This window comes from Osmia bicornis, chromosome 12 (genome assembly GCF_907164935.1).
Source record: "Osmia bicornis bicornis chromosome 12, iOsmBic2.1, whole genome shotgun sequence".
In the NCBI taxonomy this organism is placed as follows: domain Eukaryota; kingdom Metazoa; phylum Arthropoda; class Insecta; order Hymenoptera; family Megachilidae; genus Osmia; species Osmia bicornis.
The window spans coordinates 8,341,736-8,366,243 of NC_060227.1; the positions used below are offsets into that span (position 1 = coordinate 8,341,736).

Below are 24,508 nucleotides of genomic sequence, written 5' to 3' on the forward strand. Positions count from 1 at the left end.
CCGCAGTGAACACGAACGTACGTAGACGGACATGTTTTAATTGTAATTATTCGAGGTAGAATTATTTCAAAATTAATGCAATATATTTTGTCTAGGTCGATAGAGGCACATTTATATTTCCATTTTACAATTTTCTCATATTTAACTATTAGTTACAAATCAATTCGGTATCTTTAGTATTACGCCTTTCTATTTTAAATTTGAATATTTCAAAAGTGGCGCGAATACAAAATATCGATACAAATTTCATTTTAATAATTAAAGTTACTATAAGTTTTTATTAGGCATAGAATTAATTTGTACATTTATTATTATGTAAAAGAGTAATGGCTAATAATCGGAGTAATCATAAAATCTAATTCCCTTCCAAACACCGTAAAAGTCGGGGTGTCTCTTTTTCTTTCCCGTTCGCAGATTTGTCAGAATCGCGGGAAAACTGGATTTCCATCTAGTCTGGTTCGTCTTTCGTCGGCGAATCATCGTGCTCGGGCTCGACCTCGTAATTTCGCGAGATCGCAATTTCCCTCGCGGCGGAAACGTTTAAATCCCCCTTGCCAGCCCTTCTGTCCCGCCCATTAATGCCATACGTTCTTTCAGACCCGTTATGAATATTCTCACCTGCGAGCACGTGCGGTCGCGTTTCCAACGGGGGAGAGAAAAAAAAAAATAACAAGTTCACACTGTTGCGTGGCGAATTTTAATTCGCCGCCTATTTATCGCGTCGCGTTTCTGCTTCAACCTATGGATATGCTAATCTATCCAGCGATGAACATTTCTCTTTTCCCCTTCGTTCTTATTCCTTTCCGCTCTTTCGATCGGTTTGTCACTCGGACACGCTCGATCGTCCTGCTTGAAATTCTCTCAGTTCAGCTGCTTTTTCGCCTGCTAAATAATTTGCATAATTAAGCAGCTCTTTCGTACCCAATTTCGAGGGATTTTATTGTAGAAAAAAATGAAATTCAGATCTCTTTTTTTTGTAAAAATGAATTTAAAAACGATAGCTCGAGTTTAATACTTATATAAGGATCGATACTAGGAAATTAACTTTCATCTTTGGTGGAATAAAAAGTCTTACAAGAAAGTTAGTTGTTCTTTGAATACGCGATAAGATATTCGAGCAATCAGAGATCCAGTCTGAATTGAAAACGTGTTTCAACTTTCCAAGGAACAACTGTTGCGTCAAGAACTCTTCATTGAAAGTTTGCGTTGTTATACATTTGTTAAATTTATCTCAATCTCGGAACGATTGTTTAAGAAACAAAAGAACAGAATATTTAGACGAAATTGAGTTTGGAAAATTCTTATTATCCATCTAAAAGTGTTTGATATCGTTGAAAAAGGTTTTCTCTACAGATTTTATTCGGATTTAAAGATAGAAGTAACGAAAGATCGGCATCGAGTAATCGAGGTAGCTTTTGAAAAAGAATCCACCGTAGATGTATCCAGCTTGAATTTAGATTCATCCATCGATCGAGCGATCCGTTCGGGTGTTTCGTTTATTTTTAGCCGATTCCAAGCGTATTGCTGATTGCACGATTTCGCCGCTCGAATTTCTATCGAATTCGCAACTTGTTGATTCATTTATAGGATTTGGCAATCGCCGCCACGCGATGTTTGCACATCATACCTTTTGGCAACGGCCCGCGAACCGTTTGCACAACCAACGACAAAATTTGTCCACGCTTTTCGAATCCATTCCTCCTCGTTGATAGTTTTTATTTCTTTATTTTTCCTGTTTTTTAACAATGTCTTTATTCGATATTTTGAAATATCAATTTTCCTGGCGAAAGTTACCATTTATATAACGCGACTCGTGTATCATAGTTTATCAGCCGCAATAGATAACGCGTTTCTTTGAAACGATAAATATTACAAGAAAGCACGATTCGATTCGATTCGATTCGATTCGATCAATTTCTCTTTCCTCTCGCTTTCTCGCATGTCAGACCCATTTACTTGGATGCTTCAAGTAAGAACATTATCCTTCTTTCGTTTGGACGGACAGGTTCGAATTTCTTTCCCGTAGCTCCGGCAATTTCTCTTTCGTGCGTCGAGCAGGACGAGTTCGCTTATCGATCACACGAACCTAATGAAATACCTTTCGTATCTTAAATCTGTCGATCGCTCGTCTCCATCGGATTACGTCGCCTTCGTTTTTTATTAACGAGAATCGAAGAAAACTCGGGGATAGTTTGCGTTTCGATAACACGAATTTCTTCCTTCTCGTTCGATTTTTTTTTTTCCACCCTCGATTCGCATCGCTGCATCGTGGAACACGTGCATCTGCACCTGCAGCTGTCGCGAACACTTTCCCGAGAGTAAGACTCGATAAAGTTTTTGAAAACGAGAGAGAGGAAGAGACGAAAGAAAGGGACGAGGGTGGAATGTGTGTCGTGGCCCTTTCTTTCGGTGTTCGGGGTATAAAAGCGAACCCAAGATATAGCGAGTAATAGTAGCTCGTAAAGTTCGAATCGGAGGAAACAGACGGGACGTGATTCGACGGACGTGTCTTCTTTATTATTGCTGAAAAACCGAACGTATCTCCCCTGTGATTTTATACTTGGCTATTTATTTCTCATGGGTAATTTCGCGAGGAGGTGCGATCCGTGGTTCGCCCAAAGAGTTTGATTTCAAGAAAGTTTCTATCTTTTCAACCCTCTCATTTATTTTGCAATGTATCCAACGTCGATCGATCCAGTATTAATTGAACATAGAAGAGGATATAGGTAGCGAACATAAGGTAATGAAGCAGGGTGTGTACATGATGGTAGTTTGACGTTGACGAACACGGCCGGAGTCGATGGAATCGATTTGATAACGACGAATGATCGAATGCAAATTAGCGAGGATCGAACGTATAGGATCGTGAGGCGTGGTAGGCAAGGTTGATCTCCCTGGCGTCCCGTTTTCGAGATTTTCCGGCTAGAATATCAGCTCCCCTGTTCCAATTTCGGCCGGTCCCGCGGTATCCAATGGAACCGTTGTCCCACGAGCCGTGTAATTTCCGCGAAAGTCGAAACAATTGGCCCGGGCCGTGAATGGGAAGCACGCGAGACGGATGGATGGGCCGGGACAGACAGATACACGCGTAGATGGAGGGCCTTTGTTCCTGGCGAACGGTTAATAAACAAAGGAACGCGGCTGCCTGGAAGCAAGAGCCTTCGTTTCTACGTTTAAACGTGGAAATTAAGAGCCGACGAACGAATAAACGGACAGTGGAGAGTCGCGATGCTGAGAGGAAGAACAAGGGGAGGAATAAAAAAAAGGGTAACAACGGGGAATTGAAACGAGGAACAGAGGGAATAGTTACGATTGACGTAACTAGGATTTTTATCCAAGCTTCTCAGCTTTACTAGCGCAATTCGCTTTGTCAAATTTTTAGTTGAAAAATTAGAACGCAAGAAGAGGGAGAAAGATGGGAAGAAACGAAAGATATTTCATTAGTACTTACAATTTCGCGTCCAGTGCGAAACGAGGATAAAGAAACATTTATTTTACGATAATAATGGCGAGCTTAAGAGAACGTGGAGGCTGTACGATAAACAGAAGGATTGGCTTGCGCTTTATTCGTTGCTTGCCTCTCCAGGAACAATGAGCGAGGAATAAATAAATGACGAATGGAGGACGAAAGGAAAAAAGCTTTTGTTTCTCAGGGTAGTTACCCGTTCATTAAGCAGCAAATAAACACGGGACGAGTAATGAATAAAACGGGATGAGCTTTTCGATAAAAAGGTGACGAATAACTCGGAGGTATACATTCAGAAAAGAATTTACAGCGGGATAATGAAACTCATTAAAAGAAGGGATGATAAATTGTTGAATTTAGAATTGAAATTTTAATATATCCAGCTTGATTTAAAAAACGAAATTTTCATTTTGGCGATCAACGCCTGTTAAATTACCAAATCTGGAAAATCATTTGAACCCGGGTCTCGTAATATCATCCCCTTTTTTTATCGAGCAACCCGATCGTATCAATTAACAGCCTCATCTCAATTACAACTCGAAATACAAACCACCAGACGTTCCCCGAGCGCGCAAAACAGTACATTCAAACAAATTTACCGGGGTGGAAAGGGGTGGTAAAATGCCGCCACCCCTGATGGTGCAACAATACCGTTCCGCAAGAATTATGCGTACAAAAGGGTTAAGCTCGCATTCCCTGTAGGCAGGACGCATACACGCTCAATTGAAATGCACGTGAAATGAAATAAAAAGCACGGGGACCAGAGCGAAAGCTGCATTTTTTTTTTCTTTTTTTTCCGGTTTTGTAATCTGTCGATATTCACTCGGCGACAAATTGCAACAACGAACGCCACCAACCAGAAGAAACCGTCGCCTCCATTAGTTTCAGCCTCCCATTTGTCGACGATAATTACAGCACAGCTGCGCTACCGAGGCCGTATTATTTTTACTTTGGAGCGTAATCGAGTTAATTGCTCTCCGGTTATTAGTTTCGCCTTCGTTGTTCTTGTTGCCTCGTGTATCGCGATTCCACGACACCGTTTTGTTCTACGAGCAATCGATATACCGTCCTATAACACGCTCTTCAAGATATTCTTTTCAACGTTTGAAAACGTCACGGTCCATTTTGCGGGTAACGTTTTCAATCAACGCTGCTTTTCAATGTGATTTCAATCGTGCACGTATGAATAGGTTGAATAAGGGTGGAAAAAAAAATCAGCGCCGGTTCCATGTTTAGTGGTATTAATTGCAGATGTGTCGGGGTGCTTTTAGGAGACTGTGTTCTCGGAAATGTTCTCGTTCTGGAGGTTGGGATTAATTAAAAATATCATTTGAGATCGCTATCCAATTTTTAGAGGTATGAAGTGAAATTTCTTGAATTTCAGTAGACACGTCTGACCACACCTAGTTTTTACTACTTACACCTTTGCATCGCGCGAATGAAAACTCGCGTCTATTTCTTCGTTCTACCAAAAAGTAAAATATTTCCGCTTGATATTTTCCTTATCAATAATTTTTCAAGTTTTGCCTTTTTTTAGTCACGTTTAAATGTTCTGGGCTTGCAACGTAGCGAAAGAAGCATCACGTTCAGAGGCGATCGCTGGGGTATTCCGATAAAAATTCTAGGTCACAAGCACGTTTTTCTCATCGGCGCGGCTCGGCGATAAAATTTACTCGGTGTAATCGCGTTTATCATCAACTGGGTAGGTTGGAGAAGTCGACTAAGTCTGACTCTCTTTCGATATCAACGAAATGCTGGCACCGGGAAAGCGTTCAGCGAACCAGTTATCGCGAGCCAGCGTTTCGTTGGAGCTTTTAAAGCTCCGCTTTCACAGACGCGACTCCTATTTCTGCGATAGCGACACGACTCTCTGTATATATCCTGTATTATTCGACCAGAGATTCTTTGTACCGTTTGCTCCCTTAATTTCACCTGGAATCGAAAGGCTGCAGGCAATTCGACGTTTCCCGCCACCGGAGGGAGATTCAAAAGCAACTATTTCTCCTCTTTTTATCGTTCGCGAGATTATTGCGGGAATCGAATTACTCGTCGACTACCACTGTCTCCTCTTTTATCAGCCATTTTCCTCCGGGCTTTCCCCCTTCATTTCTGCACATTTCAGCGTTTTGACTTCTTCGAGGATAGGTAGACCCTAACCACTCGTATGATTAGGAATTCAACTACCCCTCTTTCGATTTCTTCCCAACCTGTAATGATTCTATAAATCTCTCTTTATTCTGAACGCGAACCGTGTCGTCGTTTAAACGAAAATATCCCCAGTCTTTCCAATAACGCATCGGCAGTGACCATCGAAGGCATTGACGATTCTAGCCACGAAACGCGGTCGTGGACGTCCTCGTATTACGAGAATACCGCACAGTTATTCGAAGTTTTCGCGTTTCTCGCAGGCTTTCCCTGAAAAGCGGAATTCTCGCCGGTTTCTTGCAACCACGGCATCGGGCGTGTTGGCCGCGATACAATCGCGGCCGAGGAGAACGTGTGGGTCCCTCCTTTTTGTTCCAGCCGGATGGATGATGGAGCCCCGGCAGAAAGGGTGGAATCTGGAAAAATATCACGGTCGCGAGATCAAACGGGGAATGGATGGCACGACTCGCCCATCCTCCGCCAACCTGTCACCCTGTTTCTTCTATTGGTCTGATAGCAGAGATAGATGTGCCGGGGGTGGATATGTGTGATGTCGTCTTCGTGGAGAAACGGGATGAATCAAGCGGTGGGTAAAGGGGTGTGTTAGGCGCGGTATTAAATGCGATAGTTATTTTATTATATTACTTCTTTTATTATATAATTGTATCTGCTGATTGTAACGTAATATAGTTGGAAAATCTATGATTAATTTGCGCAGGTTCAAAATATTACTTAAATGTAAAATATAACTTTCGTTCATCTGTCTGACTTAACGTATGATTTATAAGTCATGTGTTATGAATTTTGGGTAAATATTCGGAAGTGTCACTCCTGCTAAAAAGAGGCCGTACATTTTTTTATCCCCCACGAGTTGAACAGTAACATATTTAATTCGTTTTGCTGACTGAGCCCCCCAGATCCCCCCTACATACTACACTAACTAATAGCGATACCCATTTTTAATATAAGGAAATAATAAACACAATTTACAAAGTAACATATTTATCGGTATTAGTTAGTGTAGTTATTGTGGGGGAGGGCTGGGGGGCACGACCCCCCAGTCAGCAAGACGAATTTAATATGTTTACCACGATGCTCGTTGCATGGTTGGTTATATTGCCGATTTTCTATTTCGTCGATTTTTCACCGCGCACAGTGAACGCGTACATGTCATCTTCGATGCTATTCAGCAATTTTATAATGAAGAATTGTCAAAATAGTTTGTATGTCTATTGTATTTTGAAAGAACAGAATATTTCTTTTAGGAATCTTGAAAAAATGTTCGAAAGATCGACGAATAAAAATCTTTAAAAAAATATTTATTGACATTGTTTTTGTAGATGCGCTGCCATAATAATAGGTATTAAATATGATGTTTTTTAACTGTAAGAAACCACACAAAAAAAATCAGCTCGATTCTGACAGAAGCGACACTTCTGAACATTTACCGAATTTTGGTATGTTACAATCAATGTATATTTTTTTCGTTTATTATGCGTTATTATTTCGTTCGAAACCGGTAGAGCTGGAGCCGCGCTCGAGGAGGAGATAATCTGTTTACATAAGCACTGGGATTATCGGCTCGAGGATGGCTCATTCGTTCTTGAGCCATCCTCGAGTCAACACGCGATCTTCGAATCTACCCAACCGACTATATTTTCACATTCCATCAATAATAGGGTGCAATGGGTGAGTCAGCGGTGGTATCAGGGATGGGTTCAAGGCAATTTAATTAGCGAAAGAAACGATAATGATCTAGCAAATTAAAAATTTTCATTTCAATACGAAATGTTTTAATGTCTTGTAAATTAGGATTCTAAAGTTGTTCCAATTCAGTTCACCTCTCTTCTAATACGAAGTGACATTTATAAGTTGCTAGAACTTCGATATGAATTTAACGTTCGAATGCTCGTCCCTCGTTTCCATCGTTTCCGAGATTTCCAAGAGGTTCCAATATCTCGAGGTTTTCGTAGCTACCAGATGGTAGGTACGAGGACCCTCGAAAACAAATAACGGAAAGAATTAAGTGTCCGTCAGTTGGTCCGAGGTTGGGAGGGTATCGAACAGCCAATGAAAGGATAATGAAAGCGGAAGAAAGTAGGAAAGTGGAAAAATGAAAAGGTCGGGGTAAAAGAAATACACTGCCGACTAAAAGCTTGCTTACCTTCACTGTATTGTGCGAACCGATATGAAACGAAGCGTGGAATATTGCGCTACCACGAACCGTGAAATGGTAAGAAAGAGAAGAAAGAATCGCGAGATAACAATTTAATACCTCGATTAAACAATTTGCCTCCCTCTAAAGGAATTAAACCGAAACTTAAATAAAATTTGTAAATTTTATTTTCTACATGCGTTACAGAAATTCTCAGATACAGTTCAACTAGTAGTCTCATTTTATACGTAAAAGGAAACAAAATCGCATGTCAAAGCCTATTCGTTGTTCGCATCCGAAAATCTTTGGAGCTTCGGTATAGAAACAGGGTACAAGCGACAAAGACAAAAGATAAGAGAAAGAGATGGGAGTAGAGAGAAAAGAGGATTTCAATCTATAAATATAAACCATCGGGCCAATTCCAGCTGCTCTCCGTTCCCTTTATTGGATGCCGATAGTAGCTGCGAATCCTCTCCGCACGGTTTCCCCTTTGGACTCCTTTTTACTTCCATCGTGTCCCGACTCTGTTATCATTTTCCAGGATCCTCGATGCCTTTTCCCCTGCAACTTTCCCTCTACACTCTACACGATCTCGTCAACCCCGTTCGAGCCCCACGTTTCACCCCTGATTTCGCGAGGGTTTCTCTTTCTTTCTTTACCTCTTTTCCCCTGAACTCGTATTCAACGATCATTTCGGGTAGTAACTTTTGAAATACATGGAAAGTTGGAGGATCAATTACGAAGGACGAGGTCGACTGAGTTTCCTCCTGGATGCTAATCATTGTTGGGGGATGAACGCGGGTAGTAGTTTGCTTCGTTTCCGGGGCTTCCTACCTAAGGGTTGCTCGTTGCGAGTCGCTAGAAGTTACCGGCTGTAATTGGTTTTTGGGTAGAAAGCTTTAGTTGCTGGCTGTTTTGAAGACTATAAAGTTTCCGAGATTTTCCGTAAAATAATTGCTAATAGAAATTGCCTTTACCGTAAGAATTCGTTGTCAACAATCGCGGGTGATCGCAACTTTTCATTCGTCTTCCTTTATTCTGCTACGAATACGAAGGAGACGGATGATTTAACTTTTTTCTTGTACGAGTTCCTTCCTCGAGCAAAGCTCGGGCTAAGCAATTACAATTCTTTCCGTCATTCCCGCCTTCTTTGCCTGTCGAAGGGTGGTAATTAACTTCGTGGAAGCATAACGACTTGGATGAAGTTCAAATAATAATTAGCTCACGAACCAGCAATTTTTTTTCCTCAACTCAAAGACTGGTAAGCTTTTTCTCTTCTTTCGATTTCTTTCGCGGTTGCGATCGCGGAGGTAACGAAATCAGGGCAAATATTGACCGAATGGAAACGAGATTATTCCATGGAAACAGAGAAAAGATCAATATCTTTTACCGTGGATAGTTAATTAATTAAGGAAGAAACTTTAGCTCGAATAACCTCTGTGTTTGTTAATTTGAAAAATCAACTTCTGAATATTTAAAATTTGTAATTTGGGAAGATTCTCTTTTGTATTGTTTCAATTGAGTCAAATGTGGGCAAGACTGAACAGAATGATCAATTAACTTATTCGCATTGTCTGTTGGATCGCGTTACGAACACTGGCGAGAAATTTCGCGTAATTGCGTGGAATCGGCCAGGCTCTGTCTCGAATCCGGGAAAATGAAGTCGTCGGCGTGGAACGAGGCGAAAAAGCTTGGGAGAATCCGTCGCGAAGCAAATCCCTGGAAAAAGCTCCGCTGGATGCAAAGTTCTCCGCGTAGCTGCCGATGAAACACCACCAAAGAAAATAAGCTTTCACTAAGGCGGTGGCAGGGGAAATGGCAGCGGTTCAATTTTTACTGAATCTAGAACGGAAATCGTCGTTAATAAACGATCTTTCCTTCAACCATTCATTTTCAGTTCTAAGAATTTTATTTATTAACTGCGTTCCATAGATTTCTTAAATATAAAACTATCATCTTATAATCAAGGGATAAGTTAACAAGTTGTAATGACAAAGTATATTTCGATAGCAATTGTTCAGAGCTAGTTGAATTCAGGTTGAAGATAGGGGTTGAATGGAGTTGATGAATTTGTGAGGCGAAGCAACTGCTTCTGACATTGACGAGAGGAAGAGTAAGGATGGAAGTAAAGCTTTGTAGATAAAGACGAGTTTGTTCGTTTGAAAGATCTTACTGGTGTTGTAGAAATGTTGCGTTTGATTTATGGCGATGTTTGATCAACTGCAAGGTGTTTGGAGTAATAAAAATACATTCCAGGAACAGGAATACGATAATGAGGGTAGTTTTTCATAATTTATCAAAACATTCGTTCCTTTCTGAACCGGTAAACAAGAGAATCACTCATCCAGCAATAGTAACGTCAGTCTTTCTTCGTTCTCACGGGTTTCGTTGACTAATTGAACCGTCGTGGCCTGTCCGACGATTAGCCGGTCCCCTGTTGGAGCGTGTAATTGTAAGCGAAGACTCGCGGCAGCTAACGTTAATTTAATTAAACGCTCCCTCGCTCCTGTTTCTCTCGAAGAATATTCCTTCGCGTACCGGAGGCTGTTGTAGCACCTGCTTGCTTCGAGACTCTCTGGGCGATTAATCAAATTAAACGTCCGATTTCCGGCTGGAGTTTCCTCGCGTTAACGAGCCACGTTTCCGTTTTTCCAACGTTTTTCCCTTCCATGAAAACGGCTGCCAGTGGCGTTGAAACGAATTAAGGATTTAGTTCGGTTGTTCTCCACGAATACTTGTTTAATGGAAACAAGTGTTTCCGTTTCTTCTTCATTTTTTTTCTCTGACTCTTTGCCCCTTTGCCATTCCGGAATCGTAATTGGACGTTCAAGTTGCGACGATGTTCCAATGAAATGTCCCGTTAAAATTTACGTTAAATACGCTTTAGAAGTCGAAATATCGTCTTGCTTCTGCGACGTATCCCATTACGTGTTTTCACCCCTTTTATCAGTTTCCTATCGACCCGCCTTTTGCGACCAATGCATCCCTTTCACGGGGCCGCGTTCTCTGAATGCACGCTGTCCGTTCTATCTATTTACCAGGAAAAAGGGGTGAAAACGATAGCGTCGCTTGTCAATCACCACCCATACAGCGCTAAAAAAACCGGAATTTATATTCCATTCGATACTCCTTTCGGTCAACCAATTTTGCATTAATTCTAATAATTGAAACATTCGTTATTTTAAATTGGACGAATGAAAATTTAAGCCAAGGGAGATCTCCCTGGTTAAATTATCCGTGAAATGAAGTTTCTCTTAAAACGAGATAAATGATCCGCGGTTGCCTTTCATTATACGTTAAACCGTAAGCTTCTATGAAGAGTCATTCGCCAGCTGGACGATCGTGTCTTATCCGAAAATCGATTCGTTTGATCCCACAAAGCGTCGCGTCGAGAGGATTTAACGATAAAACGAAACTGTGACAAGCCACGTTGATCCTCTAACAAAATTCTAAGCGTCCCTCTGTGTCAGCGCGATCGTCCCATGATCCCCTAAACAGATTCAATTAATTTAACTATCAGACAGTGGATAATTTAGGGAAATTTAATGGCGATATCAATGAATCATAGATATAGGGAAATTTTCATCCGTCGTATTCGATCGATAAACGAATACAGATTCCCTAGTTTCCATTTTTGTCACTTTGTTTATCGTGCGACGAGGGTATCCAGTGTCGGTGGGCAGTGTCCAGTGTCCATTGACGATAGAGGTATTGATTTAACAGGGTCGTGGATGCTTTGAACTACGACACCCAGACTGAAATCCAAACTCGAGCTTGTCTCGTGTGTCTCCGCGCACGCTCGTCCGTCACGTGGTTTCCTTCATTCGAACGTGAAAAACAGCATCGACGATAACGTGTGACATACGATTCCCGCTTACCCCTTTTTCTCCACCGCCGCGCCGCGTCGCGCCCCTCCGTTGCATCGTCTGGAAATACTCGAACAAACTTCCGAGAGATCGACGTAAGTGTGTTCGAAAGTTAAAAATAAGGGGAGGAGCTTCGCTGAACGGACGTTACTTCCGGCAAACTTTTTATCGGATCTGAAAACGGATGGAGGTGGAATCGAGTTCAATTGAAAAGCTGGAAGATAGCAAGTGTAGTTCTTTCTTCGGTGAACGAGCAAAGGAATGACAATCAATTTTTCTGTTTCAATTTTTTCCTTATGGGTGCAAGTAAAAGAGGGACGGTCTAATTTGTAAACTCGATGGTCCACGTTGAAAGTGTAGAGTAACGTTATCTAGGCTAGCAAGGTAGTCGTTGCGTTCGATGGTCGAGCTTCCTTTGTGCGGAAAATTAGGGTTCAATAAGGGGGAGCATAATGGGGGGTAATTTCTCTTTCATCTGGTAGCAGCGAGATGATCGGGTGCAAGGACAACGGTTACGTCCTCGAGGCAGCCAGCCCGAAACTAGAGACAAGCTTGCCAACCAACAGACCGACCGCAGCGTATCCCTCGTGAACCGCAGCTAGCAAGGTGAACCGGCAGCCAATTAATTAACATGATTATAGTCGAGGTGAGAAGGCTCGATCGAATGGACTAAAGCATTTGCATGGCTGGAAACCTGGCCTCCTTGAGCTTCCTGTTAACCCGTCACGTGCAATCCACTGTCACCGTGTTATCTTAATCTTCACCCTCCATGATTCATCGGTCATTGTTCACCTAATAGCTGAGAGCGCGAAGAATATTCCTTGAAATGGAAATTTTGCAAAATTATTATTTTTAATCATCTTCCATTGTTTCACGTCAGATCTGTGTTTCGTCAAGTTGTGTCAAACTCCTTATATGATCGATCTCGTTTCCTTTGACAACTTGCAATTAAAACGTCTTTGATAAGGTATTTTCCTAGTAGAAGTCTCTCTAATAAAGTGCTGATAGTTCGTAATTAATGGAACAATTGACTGCTTTGTAACAGCATCGGTAATTAAGGTGTTATTACGTCGTGCTCGAGTCATCGTCTGAGGGTGTCGGTTTCAAGCATCTCTCCTATCGATCCGGAATTTGCAACAGACTATCGACACTATAACAGCGATAGCGATTGTTACGAGTTAATTAAATACGGTGTGTTAGCGAGGCAAATTAAATGAAGTTTCTCGAAAGAAACCGCATCTTGTATCTATTACATAATTAGTATTTATTTCTCTATGATCTACCCTTTTCGACTTGCTAATTAAACTTTGATCTTCTTTTTTTATCATTAATCATAGCTGGTTTTCAGTATACGAAAGGTTGCGATGAATTAAATATTGAAAACACTCTCCCATTTATGTTTCATCGGCAATTTTATTTCATTACTTTTAACCGTTTCCCTGTGACAATGTGGAAAATCGAAAACAAGCACAATAGGACGTTAACAATGCATGAATCGCCATTGTTCAACCATTTCATTTTAGTTGGCTTATAATATCATAACTTGATGATTTTTAAAATGTTTTAAAATATCAACTAACTGACAGTTTATTATTTTTATTGATTTTCTATAGAAAACAAATTCAATATGATGAAATAATTGAGGGATAAAAGTTATAAGAAAATTGTCAATATTATTAAATGTTATTTAAAAATTCAACTAACAGACAGTTTATTATTTTTATTGACTTTTTATAGAAAACAAATTCAATATGATGAGATAATTGAGGGATAAAAATTGCAAGAAAATTTTCAATATTATTAAATGTTATTTAAAAATTCAACTATCTCTAGATTGTTGGTACAGTGGACTTATCTTCGACTTGGAAATAAGTTTCTAACCAGCCACTATTTCCTGAAGAAAGGGGGCAAGGGGCAACTAGAGGCGATTCGAAGTGGAAAGAGGGTGCTAATGGGCGAGCACGAGGCAGAGAAGCAGTATGTGTCTCTGAATTGCTCATCGCTCGACCACTAGCATTGTGCTCATTAGCACGGATGGTTGAAGCGAAATCCACGATCGTTTTGGTTATACTAGAAGCTTATTTAACTATCTCCTGAGAAAATCCCCTTTATTTCTTCAACGCATTACTCTGTCTATAAGTTTCTTATTCAAGAATTCATTTACGAGTAGATAAGAAAATTTATTGTTCTTCAGATAAAAAGTACAGTGGAAACGATTTTCATCTGGTAACGCGAGGGAAGAAAGGAAAAATTTGCCGCATCTTTCACACTGACCCGTATATCCGAAAGCGTTTTACACCGTCAGATATAGAGAGAATAAATGCGATCCGGTACGTGTCGTATCGCGATCCAGCCGAGTTTTTCGTAAAATTTCACCGTGAAACGTTTATCGTCCACCAGCTCGGGGATGTTCCAAATTGCCAGTCGTTTCTAGCCGCGCGACAAAGCGACCAGTCGCTTAACATTCTCCACCTACCCTTTTAAGAAAAGCTTCTTCGGTTATACCAACCTCTTGTTGGCACCATCCCAAAACTTATTAATTTACTCTGCCGCGTTGGTGTTCGACGTTATTTTTGCTTCACTAGCTTCTCAGTTAATTTTCTTCGAGTTCCCCAGTCGCAGGGAACTTAGAAATTCTTCCATCTGTCTCAAGTTACTCCTCGAGGCATTTGCCAAGGATCCGTCCGGAAGGTCGGCGACGCACGGCACTTGTGCTCTCGTCTCTCTCTCTTTGACAACGCGTTATTACATAATATGATTTCTCAGCTTCACGCGTTTCATTTAAATACGTCAGAAACTGTTGGTCCCGACGAAACACCGTAATCGTGACCGATGATTTATAACATTAAACGAACGTTCAGAAATGCATATTCAATCAGACGAAGGGAGATCGAAAATGCTGGACATTTTAGCTAACCGTGGTGTTGGACGAATATCGAATACGATAAGTGTTTATGACGCGTGATAACATTCGCTACGTTCCGGCAATATTAAGCCGCAGCCGATAAATTAATCCTCTCGTTTACATGGACATTTTCCCGTGCTCGAAATATTACACGTTTAAAGCAGAACCGTGTATGTACGTACGCGTACCTATATATTTTTTGTATTATTATTCACTGCTTTTCATTTAGATTAATACGATGAAAATGCGGCGAACGTTCGTTGGGGGATATCTTTGAATATTCACGAGCACGAGCCTCGTTGTTGTCTCGTATTCGGATTGTTGGAAACAGAACAGAGGGAAACGACAGGTAACGAGTTGCACCGGTGCAAGTGAGATGGTAGAAACATAGAGGTAATTTAAATCGGAAAATTTGACAAAAAATCATCGGTCAGAAACGACTCGTCCATTATTATTTACAAGCTTCGTATTGATTCGCATGTTTTCAACATTGTAACCGGGTAATGGCACGAACGGTATTATAAAAGGATGCACCCTTAGCGTTTAATTCTGCTCGATATGTTCGTTTTTTACAGTCGTTTAGAGGGTTTTATTCACGACACGGAAGGGGGAGATAGGGGAGAGGATTCCAGGGTGAATATCGGAATTACGAGTGCCATTATAGGGTGGTTGTAGGGTCGAAGAAGAAAATGTTCGCGTCGAGGCCCATTTACGATCGTCGGCGACGTCTTGACCGTCTTGCTGACGGAAGAGACCTTAAGTACTTTCGGGATCGACGAACTCGTCGTCGGTTTCACCGAGAAATCCATAACACGTGGGTTCACGTTCGGGCAAAATGTTTCAAAGAAATTCTACGTTATTTTATTCGTATAAAAGGGTCTAGTTTAAATGATCGTCGGGACAGGAGAACTTTACAACTTATCGATAAACTTCTAGGTTACTGCATACTTTTATCGGGCAAACGGAAACGACAATTCCAGTCCCGCTTCGATAGGGTTGACGGGGCGGATTCATTAAAAATGTCAATTAGAATTTCCAGCCGGATTCACCCGGAATGTGCAATAAGAAATTTCCGCTTCCAGCGTGTCGCTTTTTCCACTCTCCTTTAATTTTATTGTTGACTTTTGAGAAGCTTGCGGCTCGTTATCGAAAATGAAACATTTTTGTGAAAACAAAAATCTTGAAAACGTTGCACAATTTTTTATGCGAATAATAATACGATTTCAGCAGATTAAATATTTCGCTTCAAATAACGAACAAGAATACCTGCACGATTCGACACAGCGATTGAGATATTCATTTTCTTTTCCAAAGGGGTAGGAAAATCACCAATTAAAATGGTGCAAGAAAGTGAGACGAGTTCGGGGTGCACCGCGAGCGGAATTGTAAATTTATCTAGAAACCGATACAACGCGGAAGCTCGTAACGCCTCGCGGAGGCATTGCTCTCTCATGTTATTCAAATTTCGGGATAAATCAAAATCTTCGATATAGCGATGTGGCTGGGAGAGCTGGCTGAAAAATCGTCTAACACACGGTAACACGTACCCTGGTGTGTGTGTACACGAGACGGGCATAACCCAAACCCGGTGGCTTGCGAAACGTGTAATGGCTTCATACACACGTGTACTCACATTTTCCCTGCATGTGTGTCTTGATATCGAACCCGAGATACTAGCCGTTTCAATTTTTCCCTAGCCGATGATACGAGTATATTCTAGGGATCTATTTTCTGCCGGTTGCCGATGCAACAGCTGTTGCACCCTATGCATACGAAGTGTTGGATAATCGAGAACGCGTTTGTAATTGGAAATTAGAGAATTCGCGAATTTGTTGGAAGGTTTAATTTTCCAAATTCTAATTTGCAAGTTTGAAAAATGGAAAAGGCAGCGAAGTTAGCTAGTGCACCATTAAGTCACGGGACTGTACGTCATTTACATTGTACGCATTTAGTAGAGGAGACCATGGTACATTATCGTCCCGAAGGCAAGGGAGGTTATTACGCGGTCCGTTACGATGTATAACATCCGTGCACGTAATTTTCCAACATTGTGTCGGTTCCGTGAAGTCACTTTATCACGATTAATATAGTTTCTACTTTGCCGATATCGCGATCAAAATTCCACCTCGATTTACTTTTTGAAAATAGTCGTTTCGTGTAATTATTTTGTAGAAATTCGAAATAAATTGAACAATCCTGTCGGAAAAATCTGATCGAATTTAAATGACATTTGTCGTGTTGGAATACGCAGCTCTTAACATTTCGAATTGGAACGGTTAAAACGCGAAATGGACGATTAAAGGGCCACCACCGAGAACATTTCGACCGAGCATAGGAAACGCGCGAGCGTTTAACGCGCCGGCTAACCGCGACAGTTAGCGAAAATAATCGTCGTGGCTAGCGGGAATGTCGTTCGCCGTCAGCCGTCGGGGGTCATTTTTAACGCAAGGCGCCGCGTTGAAACCGCGAATATCGGTCCCGGCCACGAAACGAACAGCAAAAGCGCGACACGAGACGAACGACTCCGTGGGCGCGAAAGTTCTGCGGTACCATTGCGGTGAATTAGCGTGTCACGCAAGTTGGAAGCGATAAGAGAGCATAATTTCCCTCGTTACCATCGAGAAAGTACCATTTTGACAAATTACCCTTGCCGACTTTTATGACTTTTAAATTCCTATTCATCCTGGCTTTCCTTGAATTACATATCCTCCGAGATTTCAAGTAATTCAGAATTACTCCAAAAAAAGGCAACAAGCTCATAGATCCTCTCCTGAATCAGAAAAAAAAGCTTGGTGAAAAATTCGAAAAGTTTGTTGCAACGGAAGCGTCAGATTGCGAGAGCGTTTCGACCAGCTAGGCGAGTCGATCAATAAATTCGATACCGAAATAGTGAATTGAAACCGAAATACAACGCGTTTCCAACGAATTCAATTCCATGGAACACGGGCTGTGTCCCATTCGCAGGCCAGCCACCGCGATCCCCTATTATCTTGTTCGCATCTTTTTGCGACGCGTCAAGGCCGAGTTTCATCTCGTTTCGTTAGCATGCAAATGCTGCGATTCCAGCAGAGGAGCACGCGCGCTTTCTGTTACACGCCACATTACAAGAGGGCTTTACGATAAACACGACGCGGAATGCGAAATGCTGACCGAACGTAGCCGCGCGTTGTCGCGTGTCCTCCGCGTGAATTACGAATGTGTCAAGGGTTCGCGGTCCCTGGCGCAGCCTCGCATAATTTACGGGAGACGCGCGTGTCCGCCCGAGACACGTGCGACGCGACAACCTTCCGAAAACGCTTAGACATTTCCACTTTCGTCACGCGTCGCACCACCAGACGTCTAATTGCGCGTCAAAAGTTTGCCCAGCCTCGAGAAAGATGAACGAATTACATCCGTTTATTCTGGAATTCTGCATATTATGAAACACGGAAACTGTGTAGGTACATCACAAAGTTCACAATTTGCGTCATATTTTTCAAAAATTCCCTCAACGAAAAACTCCCGTACCATTTTGTAATTTACGATCTCCGTCGAGTGCTCCGCTTCCGGTCGACGACTATTGTTTCCTCGTGCATCGAAGTTGCCTCGATCGAATCGACGACGAAATTCCTACGTTGAAAAAAACGGGACACCGACAGCGAATAGTGTTTCGGCTTCTTAATCGCAAAACCGGAACTCATCGAAACTTTGAATTGAATCGAGCTAGTAGTTTCGGTCCAGAGGCCGTCGAATGGTTTGCCTTGTTACACCGTAGCGGATATTTAGAAATCGATGCGAAATTATGCGTTTCGTAGCTTTCGAGCAGTAACGATTGAAACTAACGATAGAACTTTGAGCTCCGTAATATAATGTTTCGTGTACACAGTTTACAAATGAATGTTTACGGAGATGTCTCGCGGGCGAAAGGGTTGCATCGATCGAACAAGGTTTCTCGTTGATTCCAAAGGATTCCCGCGTGATTTACATGTTTGCATCGTTGTTCTTGCCTGCGGAAGATTCCTCGCGGGGTTTCGGTAGTCGCGGGTGGTGGTTCTCCCCACCCCCCTCTCCCCCCCCCTTGTTCGAATGTTTTCTTAGCAGGTTTACACCATCGTGCTCTCTCTTGGTCGGTTGTTTACCGAAGTCCAAGCGGCGGTTGCGTGCAGCCTGGGGATCCGGCACGCTCTCATACATCCCTGTTGACTTTGCACACTGGCTGGTTTGTTCGCGAACCACCTTGTTGCTCCGCTCTGCTACGCTTCCGAAGATTCATCGGGTAAAGTGCATTTTTAATACCCGGAAAGGGACTCGCCCCCTTATTTATTTACGACGCCCCGGGTGGTTGTAATGCAACCAGCGAGAATCGAACCGGGCCAGAACGACGGATTTATTACGGTGAGTTGGACGGAGTTGAAACTCGATCGGGGATAAAAATCACTGCCAGAGAAATGGTGATTCTGGGCGTGAGAGCTCGTGTGATGCTCGAGAACGATGTAGGTTAACGCGAGTATTCGTTCGATTTTAAAATAGAAAATTTTTGAAAACTAACAAGTATTCTTAAACACCTTGAAAATTGTAAGCGTCGGAATTTCATTTAATTTCATTCGGATAAGAGATTTAATTAAATTTAACCAGCGTTAACAAGTATCGCCATGAAAAATTCAACTGAAATATTAAATAGTCATAATACCTTGCAATTTCATTCGGGCAGTAATTTTTAGCGTCTTCAATTAGCTATATTATACAGCGCCGCAGTTAATATTGATATTTCTACTGCGGCGGTCCGCGCTAATATTCTTATCCTGCACGTCTAACCAAACATGGGTCCATTCCACTGCGTCGTACGAATATCGCGCAAACTGAGTACGATAGAAATTTAATGAAAACCTTGTCTTACTGATATTGTTGTTTATACTATTATTTATTAAAATCGAGCATATTTCGAGGAAATTTGCGCTTTGATCGATGACAAGGCTCGTGTTTGCGAAATGGTCGGTCGGGGGTCGGTTGAGCACTGCTTTGAGAAGGAATACGCAAACACGATGCACACCGTCGACATTGTACAAACAGGAGCATTCAGCTTGGTAACGCACAACTGTGGCTCTCATTAGCGAGTTGTAAATTACACGCGTAATTACGCGTTTGTTCCTTTCTTCGACGAGCCTGTAGGGACTCGACGAGGTTGGAAATATGTATTTAAAAATGTACAATATTCGAGCAGTCAGCGTGCACGTTCGTTCCGCGAATGCGTGGGAACGTATAGAAAAGGGGAGGAGGAAAAAAAAGAGCGCCCCGGGGACAAAAGACTTTTGACTCTGTCGTCTCTGTCTTGCCGTCTCGTTAACTCGCCTCGTGTCGCCCGATAATTAGTGAGCGCTGTTAACGATGCGAGATTTCGTCGTTAAAACGTCGAATTCGATGGCACCGCGCGCCGAGAGAGGATATGGGAAAAATTAATTACGTTTCGCCCTGCCGCTGTGCGGAATGAAAAGTTGCCGGGAAGCGGCTTAGACGCGAGAATGAAACGAATTATTGATTTCGTTCAACTCTTTCGTCCGTCACGAGCGCGTATAGCGTTTGATGAACTATACGAATCAAAACCCTTTTGAAAAAAGGTCTGAATTTTCAAGTTTCGAAAATTGAAAATCTCGAATAGTATTATGCGACTCGAAATCGAAACGGAAGGTAGAAAGAGAAACGGTGGAATTTCGAATGATTAAGGTTCGTTTAGTCGGGACGGGTCGTATCGAGGTCGCGAAGAGCTTTTTCAAAGAGTTTCGAGGATCCACGAGTTACGTGATGGCTCGGCAAAGTTGCTGGCTCGGGCACACATTGCCAGGGTATTCGCGATAAAACATCGAAAGTTAACGAGTGGTCCTGTGTCTCGGTGGCCGGTCCATTATCGTCGGACGCTCGTACGTTAGGTAAACGTCGCTCCACGGTATTTCGCTTATTTCGTGATGTAATGCCGCAGGAAATTGAGGAAATGCGATGGAAGCAGCGTTACGTACCTAGGTCGACCGATCGATCCAGTCGAAACTTTCGAATTAATTCTGCTAGGGGAAAGCTTGCCTTTCGTTTCGAATAAAAATCATCGAGATAGAAAGTTTGCGACCACGTGACGTCGGTCATGAAACTTTCTTCCTATCAGAAAAAAATCCACGCAGCCTGTATTTTAATTCAAAACATAAAAAGGTGGAAAAAATATTAGAATTTTATTGAATCATCCAATTTTTCTCAATATTGGATATTAATTAATGCTAATCTAATCGAGATATTAGAAACAGAAAATTTGTATAAGAGTAATATATCCATATGTCAGGAATAAGTAGTATAAGTCAATGATAAGTGAAACTAGTTCATGACCGACGCACAGTGGCGAGAATCGCCGAAAACGTGGACAAAAGTCAAAAAATGAAAATCGGAATTCTTGAAATCAGTTTAACGGAACTTGTTCATAAGGAATGTGTGCATAATGTTCTGACACTTTTAATGATTTTTGATTTTATTATTACCATTTAGCAAATATGAGCCTTCAAAGTTGATGATTTTGTGAAGTCAAAGTTTAACATAATGCTGTTCATTATTTTTTAACTATTATGTTCTTTCGCTAATACTGCCACTTTATATGATCCTTTTTGAATATAATTATGTAAGTTGCACAACAAAATGTTTATTTTTAACTGTGATATAGGACGAAATAGAAAGAATGGACATATTTAATGTTTACGTAAGGTAAAAGTTATGTTCTACACGGATCTACACGTTCAAATTAGGCTTAAATTAAAGCTGGAAGTTTCCTGAATAAGGATCTGTAAAAATATCTTGTATAAACATTTTGTTGTGCAACTTACATAATTATATTCAAAAAGGATCATATAAAGTGGCAATATTAGCGAAAGAACATAATAGTTAAAAAATAATGAACAGCATTATGTTAAACTTTGACTTCACAAAATCATCAACTTTGAAGGCTCATATCTGCGAAATGGTAATAATAAAATCATTAAAAGTGTCAGAACATTATGCACACATTCCTTATGAACAAGTTCCGTTAAACTGATTTCAAGAATTCCGATTTTCATTTTTTGACTTTTGTCCACGTTTTCGGCGATTCTCGCCACTGTGCGACGGGTTACTATCTTCAGTTGCAATTTATTTAGGCCTGAGTTTGGTTCAGTGTTAAAAAAATTAAATACATACTCTCGGAATTCTTGGAAATCTGCTAAAGTTCCGATGCCAAATGTAGAAGATACTTAGAGGATGTTTCCGAAGGTCGTACATCACCGAAATCGCAATATCCTCTGTTCGTAATGTCTGCCGACACTAGTAGAATTCCCCCGGAAACAGTATTCGATCGTAATTGCGTGTTTCGTTCGCGGGAAAAGGATATTTTTCATGAGCGTCGTGGAAACGCTGTGGAACCAGAGTGCTCGACAGCAGTTAAGATGACAGATCGAACGGAATTGAGTTCTCGTGTGTGCCGCGCCCGTCGAGAGCTAGAAAACAAGTAGAGTGGAAAGCGGGGCAATTGCAGTTGCCCGGTGTGATTTAATGCAACACGACTATGGCTACGATCTTATCCGACCAGCCGAAAAGTCGCCCTCTTCGATCGCGGCCCGAGAGAATCCGGAAACGTACAATCTCTCGATAAATTATTCCCTTCGTCGAGTTCTTTCTAGTTCGTTTTAAGAACATAGTGCTTATGAATTTTTCTTCTATCCACGACTTTTCCTTTTTTCCCTTTTCTTCTTTTTTTTTCTATTCCAATCAATAACCTAGGAAGCTTTCAGCCACATGAAATATCCATAAAACGTCGAAAGTAAATTTTAGATATTGATTTTATAAAACTGATAATACCCAGAAAACAGTGATTATTCGGAGCTCGAGAAACGTTCTTTTTTCGCAAATGCAACTTCAACACAATGTGTGCTTACCGAGATATCATGAATTATTCATTAAAAGCTAAGCCTTTATTAAATGAGCGAGTACGCAGTTAAACCCTGAAGAATCCAGCACAATTGCAGCTGGACTGCAATGGAATATTAAAACGTAACTTTCCGATCTCGTTTTAAAGTTCAAACAGATATTTTATAGCACACAGAGCTCATTAAGGTTCTTGTGAACGTTTTAAACTGTCAGGTATTTTTTATTTAATTTTCTATTTCGAGTAATTAGAGTTAATTCGTCTTGACGAATACCTAATGCATCGGTAAAAAGATATAAACCTTGGAAGGTTTAAAACGAAAGAGCGAAAATTCCGGCATTAATTCTGTTTTAAACTATTCATTAAATCTTTCGTTGCTTTGATAAAACATGGATTCCGAGCATGAAACGCGTGTTACGATCGTTCCGCCGATTACACCCGACTCGAAATGATTTAATAAACGTAATGTCCCTGTAATCCGGCTCGTTTACGATTCGTAGAGGTGGTTAGGTTTTCAAGGTGGTTCTTGAAAGCTGTTACGAGCTTGTTTAAATGTATCGTGGCTCAATCTTGTCGAGAGAAACGGCGTTTTTCGTGGTGAAACGTTGGTCACGGCGAGATATTAACGGGTACCGAGTATTTGCCGTGGCAAATATTTGCCGGTCAAATATTTGCCGTGCTTTCGCGAAAGTTGGAAAAACAGGGAAACAGAAAACAAAAAAATCATGAAAACGAGCAGGCTTCTTTTTATACACGGTACACGCACACATCCAGATAATATAATAGTTGGATTTCAGTGATTTCAATTTGTTACAAAAGCTTGTCACAGTCGACTGATTGAAACGTTTCAATGCGCTGTTTATTTAAATGAAAATTTCATCAAGCGCGATAATGTATACTGTACTTCTCTGTTTGTACGATAAACCGTCCAGTTATTATGTATAATAAAAGCTTCGAAAGGGTAAATGACAATAATTGTTGAATAATTTTCGTGTTCTGTTATCCAAGTATAATTGCGTGCTTTCCTCGTAATATTCCGTGATTATTGAAATTATGGTCTCGATAATAGAATTCAATTATTTCTAGAACGTAAAATTTCCCAATTTTCCTCAAATATTATACCAAAAACTTGTTAACCGACTTCGAAAAGGAGGAGGTTACTCAATTCGATCAGTATGTATTTTTTTTTTTTTGTGTTCACCGATTACTCCGAAATGGATGTACCAATCGGAACGAAACCTTTTACATCTTGTAGGGTATGTCTTCCAGTTGGTCCCATTGAAAAAAAATTTTTCATTCTTTCATTGTTATTGCAAAATACAGGAAGTTATTTTAACGAACACTTTACCAAGATGGCAGTGATTTTTTTCGGAAAGATAAAAGAATGGGTCAAGTTGAAATCGTAGGATTGATCGCCAAGGCTTCGAGCCAGCGAACCACACGCTTGGCTATTTCTGCGGCAACCTTGAATCGCGGTTACATAATTTATGCAAAACGGACGGGCCGCGTGGTTCGAGCAGTTGCTTCCTTCGCTTTGTAGCCGTGGCGGTGATCGCGAACCGCTAATGTGATTTGTACCGTGGCAACGGCCTGATTCTCGCCGACTTTGCCTTTCGATTCGTACCTCTCTCTCCCTACATTTCATCCCGCGTTTCCGTTTTACGTAACCTATCGTGCCGGTTTTAACCTCCAGTTTCCTGGAGACGCAGGCGTATAAAAGGGAACACACGTGTGATCGATTGCTGTTCCGTTTGTGCGTGACAGCTGGTGTACCGAGGAAAGTGATGCTTTAGATACGCCGGTCATATTTTGACCCGTCCCGTCAAACATATCTTCAGGTAGTCATTTTATTTTCAATTATTTTTCAGAAGAAAATTTATGATTTTTTATTCCTTGTCAAATTGCCAAGTTTCCCTATTGTAACAGAAACGTGTTCCCACGTAGTAAGTTGGTTCTTTTGTTACGATCAAAGTCATAATTCAAGCTACGGCAAATGGAACTGATTACAAACTAAAATTAGTTAAAATTACTCGAGTTACGCAATGTGCTGGGAAACATCAGAAAG

The 24,508-nt window shown here is 41.2% G+C and overlaps 1 protein-coding gene across 9 annotated transcripts in view; it reads left to right on the plus strand.

Annotated features, from left to right (window-relative positions):
* LOC114878206 (protein rhomboid) overlaps positions 1 to 24,508 on the plus strand; it is a 109,201-nt gene that overhangs the window by 74,523 nt on the left and 10,170 nt on the right. For 3 of the 9 annotated variants that reach the window (XM_029191738.2, XM_029191735.2, XM_029191736.2), the window contains exon 1: positions 23,985 to 24,281. The exons of 5 other annotated variants lie outside the window; for them this stretch is intronic. The gene's annotated coding sequence lies outside the window, so the exon portion shown is untranslated. Of the gene's footprint in view, positions 1 to 23,984; positions 24,282 to 24,371; positions 24,387 to 24,508 lie in introns of those variants that run through there. One more of the 9 variants, XM_029191734.2, reaches the window with a different exon arrangement.